Here is a 7,182-nt window from a genome sequence, read left to right as displayed (position 1 = left end):
GGGAGCGAGACAGGCTTGTAGCCTCTCCCCGATGTTATTCAATATGTATATTGAGCAAGCAGTAAAGGAAACAAAAGTAAAATTTGAAGTGGGAATTAAAACCCATGAAGAAGAAATAAAAACTTTGAGGTTTGACGACGACATTGTAATTATGTCAGAGACAGCAAAGGACTTGGAAGAGCAGTTGAACGGAATGGACAGTGTCTTGAAAGGAGGATATAAGATGAACATCAACAAAAGCAAAACGAGGATAATGGAATGTAGCTGAATTAAAGCTGGTGATGCTGAGGGAATTAGATTAGGAAATGAGAGGCTTAAAGTAGTAATTGAGTTTTACTATTTGGGGAGCAAAATAACTGATGATGGTCCAAGTAGACTAGCAATGGCAAGGAAAGCGTTTCTGAAGAAGAGAAATTTGTTAACATCGAGTATAGATTTAAATGTCAGAAAGTCGTTTCTGAAAGTATTTGTATGGAGTGTAGCCATGTATAGAAGTAAAACGTGGACGATAAATAGTTTGACCAAGAAGAGAATAGCGGGCCAGGGTCGCCTAGCGGTTCTAGGCGCTACAGTCTGGAAACGCGCGACCACTGCGGTTGCAGGTTCGAATCCCGCCTCGGGCATGGATGTGTGTGATGTGCGCTTAGGTTAGTTAGGTTTAAGTAGTTCTACGTTCTAGGGGGCTGATGACCTCAGAAGTTAAGGCCCACAATACTCAGAGACAAGAAGAGGAATGTGGTGCTACAGAAGAATGCTGAAGATAAGATAGGGAGATCACGTAACTAATGGGGAGGTATTGAATAGAACTGGAGCGAAGAGAAATTTGTGGGACAACTTGACTAGAAGAAGGGATCGGTTGGTAGGGCATGTTATGAGGCATCAAGGGCTCACCAATTTAGTATTGGAGGACAGCGTGGAGGGTAAAAATCGTAGAGGGAGACCAAGAGATGAATACACTAAGCAGATTCAGAAGGATGTAGGTTGCAGTAGGTACTGGAAGATGAAGAAGCATGCACAGGATAGAGTAGCATGGAGAGCTGCATTAAACCGTCTCAGGACTTAAGACCACAACAGCAGTATTTTATTACATTCTGTGCGAGTAGACGAAATTCATTTTATTGCGTTTTAATCACGGTATATTTTTACTAACCAGTTATTGAATGTTGGTTTTACGATTTTAGCCTGTTGTGTGTCTTGAGAAATGATTGTTTCTGAAATGAGGTGAGTAATGCTCTTATTTGTGTTGGTATTCCTGGCGCTATAAGTTTAGTCAGTCACTTTCCTAACGTCAGTATTTGGAGAAGATTCTGAGTTGCTAGTAGTTTAAGATGTCGATTTCCTTAATAACTGCTAAATACGTAAAGCAAACATCTTATTCAAAATACCTTTATTCTGATTTTCTTGCGATTTGTTAAGTAGCCTCGGAGAGTCCTATTTTCCCAGTGTTAAAATAGCGCTTATAAATTACGTGTTTTCTCAGAGGGTATTTGACCTAGGAAGTTGGAATTTTCTCGGGTTATTTATTGGGGTATTGGCTACAACTTAACATACCGATTTTTAAAAATTTTAATCAGTCGTTACAGATTAATTTTTTCTATTGTAATGAAAATTCACTACTTTTTGTGCCATTTCTTGTTTATAAATTCAACAATATACAGAGTTCTGGAAAAAGGCTATGTTAAGTCACGCAGAAGGAACTGTGTAATATTTCCTGAACATCTGAAGCAAATTGGTTTGGTAGATCCTGAGAAAATATGTAACTGGTGTGAAAAAATAAAACTTTTGGGAACCGAGCGACAATGTTTCGATTACTTTTTTAGTGCTTTCTAGGTCCAAATTCTGCAAACTCTTACTCCGGTTTCCTCTTTGTCCTCCTCCTGTTGAGTCTGGCTTGTATTTCTAGGCTATTTGCAGTCCTGTCAGTAGCCCGAAAAAGTTCCTTATCTGAAGGAGGCATCGTTCGTACCATGTTGAAACCTATCTTCATTCCCATATTTCGCAATAGTTTCCATTTTACAACGTTGCTAGCAACAGCATTATACACACCACAGTGAAATGCTTCTATCCCAATTAACACAGTCTTGGGAATTATTGAAACATAAAACACTATTTACACTTTCATTGGAGGTTTTGAGTTTTTCCAAGAACACACTTTCTCAACAGTTCAGGTGCTGCCAAGGCTCTGAAAATAGGTTTTATCACCTCTATTACCGCAGCCAACAGGTTATGTTTATAAGAGTTCCCTTGTTGTACTTACGCCAACTGTTTACTTCTTGGACGCAAGTAGGGACTTTCCACAGTTGAAAAAGTATGGAAAAAAGCCCAATCAGCCTTATTCATTTCATCGACAGTGTTGATTTTCTCTCACAGCACTAAAATGTACATGATGAGCATGCAGATTCATGAGTATAACATCTGGCAGCAGTTAACACGGAGAACATATTTCAAAAATATTTTAAAGATAGTTGTAGTCTTCTTAGCTGAATAAATTAAATATGAATTCAAAGAGGAAAGTCTTTACGTTTTTTAAATGTAACAAAAGTAAAAATTGAACGTTTCATGATTTTGAACCTTTCTGGAGCCCCTTAAAAACATTTTTAATACAGTGTTTTTAAGATATCTTTTATCTTCTTTACGAAGATAATTAATTTTACCATTTTCTTTAAAGAGATCATTATTTTATATACGTCTGAGATTGTTCAAGATGTGTGAAATCGGAAAAAAAATCCTGAAGATTTATTATCATACACTCCTGGAAATGGAAAAAAGAACACATTGACACCGGTGTGTCAGACCCACCATACTTGCTCCGGACACTGCGAGAGGGCTGTACAAGCAATGATCACACGCACGGCACAGCGGACACACCAGGAACCGCGGTGTTGGCCGTTGAATGGCGCTAGCTGCGCAGCATTTGTGCACCGCCGCCGTCAGTGTCAGCCAGATTGCCGTGGCATACGGAACTCCATCGCAGTCTTTAACACTGGTAGCATGCCGCGACAGCGTGGACGTGAACCGTATGTGCAGTTGACGGACTTTGAGCGAGGGCGTATAGTGGGCATGCGGGAGGCCGGGTGGACGTACCGCCGAATTGCTCAACACGTGGGGCGTGAGGTCTCCACAGTACATCGATGTTGTCGCCAGTGGTCGGTGGAAGGTGCACGTGCCCGTCGACCTGGGACCGGACCGCAGCTACGCACGGATGCACGCCAAGACCGTAGGATCCTACGCAGTGCCGTAGGGGACCGCACCGCCACTTCCCAGCAAATTAGGGATACTGTTGCTCCTGGGGTATCGGCGAGGACCATTCGCAACCATATCCATGAAGCTGGGCTACGGTCCCGCACACCGTTAGGCCGTCTTCCACTCACGCCCCAACATCGTGCAGCCCGCCTCCAGTGGTGTCGCGACAGGCGTGAATGGAGGGACGAATGGAGACGTGTCGTCTTCAGCGATGAGAGTCGCTTCTGCCTTGGTGCCAATGATGGTCGTATGCGTGTTTGGCGCCGTGCAGGTGAGCGCCACAATCAGGACTGCATACGACCGAGGCACACAGGGCCAACACCCGCCATCATGGTGTGGGGAGCGATCTCCTACACTGGCCGTACACCTCTGGTGATCGTCGAGGGGACACTCAATAGAGCATGGTACATCCAAACCGTCATCGAACCCATCGTTCTACCATTCCTAGACCGGCAAGGGAACTTGCTGTTCCAAGAGGACAATGCACGTCCGCATGTATCCCGTGCCACCCAACGTGCTCTAGAAGGTGTAAGTCAACTACCCTGACCAGCAAGATCTCCGGATCTGACCCCCATTGAGCATGTTTGGGACTGGATGAAGCGTCGTCTCACGCGGTCTGCACGTCCAGCACGAACGCTGGTCCAACTGAGGCGCCAGGTGGAAATGGCATGGCAAGCCGTTCCACAGGACTACATCCAGCATCTCTACGATCGTCTCCATGGGAGAATAGCAGCCTGCATTGCTGCGAAAGGTGGATATACACTGTACTAGTGCCGACATTGTGCACGCTCTGTTGCCTGTGTCTATGTGCCTGTGGTTCTGTCAGTGTGATCATGTGATGTATCTGACCCCAGGAATGTGTCAATAAAGTTTCCCCTTCCTGGGACAATGAATTCACGGTGTTCTTATTTCAATTTCCAGGAGTGTACATACAAGTGTTAGTTAAGGTTGTTGTATCAAGTTGAGCTTTGCAGTCGTTAAATAAATTTTCCGTTAAAAAAATTAGTAGCTTTGAATGATGTTGCTGTTGTGTTACCCTACCTTACACACCACAGCCCTTGTGCTGGCCTTTACCTTCCCCCTGGTAAAACCCTTTCCATTGACAATTCCAGGGCACAGATGGCACGAGCAGCTAGGATGATGTGGGAGAAGAACGGACAGGCAGGTCCGTGGGTGGCAGCTCCCCGGAGCGTCTGTGAGAGATGGCTGGTCTCAGCTCTCGTGGCGGTCATCCGACGCCTTACCTGCACACAGGCGGCTTCCGCAGCCGCTGGCGTTGCCAGGAGACGGCGCCTACAACACGGCTGGCTCATCGACCGCGCTCACGTTCTGCCGGCGCCAAAGGGCACGCCGAAAGGACACCCGACGATCGTCAGTACAGGTGCGCCCTTATGTATCTGGCAAATTCGTCTGAAATAACGAGGCAGTTCTAGTCAGCGTGTTATTACCCGTGAGTGGCGAAGGATGTCGTTATTCATTCCACATCAACGTATATGCTGCACAGGCTACTGTACAGCGCATGACAGAGCGTACACCCTCTCAATATTCTGTGCTAATCCATTTGTGCGTTGGCTGCCTATTGGATTCTGAACGTATCCTAATTTCTGTGACAATGACGTCAGTGTAGTACCACCTGGTAGAGATCTCGCATAATTTAATAATCCTGTAAACCATGGAAACATGAGTAAGAAGTCAGTTCGTATTTTGTCAAACAGTTCACGGTTATATTCAAGCACGTTAACAACGCTCCATCTTCTTCTCCCAGTGATGATAGGATACTCGTTGCCAGGTACGTGAGGAGATTCAGGGATGGTTTCTTCACTTCCGTTTCCGGCATCGTCCACATCAATGTTATCAGCTCCACTATGTGTTCCATTTTCAGAATTCTGCAAACAAATTATCCAATATTAATTCATAATCTCCATCAGAATCGGAAACTGCACGTAGACAACCTCCACAACGTACACTACGAAATAGTGGGGTGTTTGCACAAAATGAGCACCAATAATTATATTTAGTTACAATGGGCGGTGCAAATACATCTTGCACAACTTCGAAAGCATTAACAACTAGTCATACGTTGTTGATAGAAAACATTTTATAAATTAGATCTCTGGGTCGTACAGAAAGCATTTCATTTACACACCGCTCACAAATACTTATCCTCCATTTTGAATTCTTCAAGTATGAATTATTGATCTTAATACAATAATACTGGACATTTATTTTGAAAACACTGTTAAAGAAATTGAAAGGCTCCATATCACTCATCGCTAATACACATAATTCATTCCAAGGTTTCCTTTCTGAATAACGAAACTTTCTTCCGAACATAGAAGCATCTGTTATAATGTCTCTCAACATAGGTACATTTTCTGAGTTGTGAAAAATATTATCTTGTGATAAACGAAAACGTGAAAGAATATAACGGATTTTTTCATCTCTAAAACGTGAAACAATATCTCTTTTAACAGATCCGGAATATTTAAGTCAATTGAATGGAGAGCATTGTCCAGGCGTCCTATTATTACAAATCTGCTCAATTTGTACAAAGTAGAAACCATTTAGTAGTGTACTTACGAGAAATTCACTAAGTGCAGCTTCGGCGAGGTCAGAAGTAGACGCCGTGTTCAGTAAGTTGCCAGAAGACATGGTTACTAAGAGCCTAACATACCCCTTTATACAGTGCATGGCGCAAATGGCTGTGTCCGATTACGCGCGATTTCTTGTTCTGCCCATTCTTTTCTTTTGCTGGCGTGGGTGGCTGCCCAGATAGCCGGCTTGGGGGGGGGGGGGGGGGAGATCGAGTACACGGTCAACCAATCGACGCACATGTGCGGCCACACATGCGTCCTGATTCATGTTGACCGTATACTCGAGTAATGTTTTATCCATCTGGATACTGTTTTAGCCATCTGGATATTGTTCTTCCGTCTGCAACATGTCAATGTCACTCTTTTTCACAACGGACTGCGTATGGACAACCGTAACGCTCTGCACGCGACAAACTACTCTACTACTTCAATATATACCTGCACCGCCCAACAATCCTTTTTTGATGTTGCCCGCCACGAATTCCTCTCCTGTGGCAATCTTTTCATCTCATAGTAGCACTTGCAACCTACGTCCTCAATTATTTTCTGGACATATTCCAATCTCTGTCTTCCTCTACAGTTTTTACCCTGTACTTCTCTCTGTATTACCATGGAATTTATTTATGAATGTCTTAACACATGTCCTTTCATACTGTCCTTTCTTCTTGTCAGTCTTTTCCATATATTCAATTTCCGGTCGATGAGAGGCTTCTTCTCATTCCTTACCTTATCAGTCCACCTAATCTTCAATATTCTTATGTGGCAACACATTTTCTTCTGTTCCGGTTTTCCCACAGTCCACGCCTCATTGCCATACAATACTGTGCTTCTACAGTATATTTTCAAAAATTTCTTCTTCATAATAAAATGTATGTTTGATACTAGTATACTTCTATTGGCCAGGAATGCCCTTTTATTCCAGCGCTTTTTATGAAATGGTAATTAAATGGACACCCTAGCTGCAAACAAGCGTTGTTGTACATCGTTGGGGACATGTAGAAATTGTGTGCCCCGACCAGGACTCGAACCCGAGATCTTCTGCTTACATGGCAGACGCTCTAACCATCTGAGCCACCGAGTGCACACTGGATAGTGCGCCTGCAAGGACTTATTCCTTGCACGCTACCCGTGAGACCCATATTCCCAACATGTCCACACCACTACTTTCGTAGTGAGCCTAATAGATGTTTGCCCATCACACTCATTACTCATGGCAGATTAATCTACCAATGCCGTACGAGTTGGGGCATAGCGTGTGCGTTCGAACAAGAAGCTTCACGGTCATCAACGGTATCTGTTCTTTCGGAAACAGACACTAGCTTCATATATATTTATCTTTCTATGT

General features: G+C 43.7%; 1 non-coding gene across 1 annotated transcript; it reads right to left on the bottom strand.

Moving 5' to 3' along the window:
* Positions 1-6,844: 6,844 nt before the first annotated feature.
* On the bottom strand, positions 6,845-6,919 carry Trnat-ugu (transfer RNA threonine (anticodon UGU)). The gene has a single exon. It is a non-coding gene; the product is annotated as a tRNA-Thr (tRNA).
* Positions 6,920-7,182: the final 263 nt, after the last annotated feature.

The sequence above is a fragment of the Schistocerca gregaria genome, chromosome 5 (genome assembly GCF_023897955.1).
Source record: "Schistocerca gregaria isolate iqSchGreg1 chromosome 5, iqSchGreg1.2, whole genome shotgun sequence".
Lineage (NCBI taxonomy): Eukaryota > Metazoa > Arthropoda > Insecta > Orthoptera > Acrididae > Schistocerca > Schistocerca gregaria.
The sequence above is the reverse complement of the archived record's forward strand: the minus strand, read 5'-3'. Positions and strand labels throughout refer to the sequence as shown.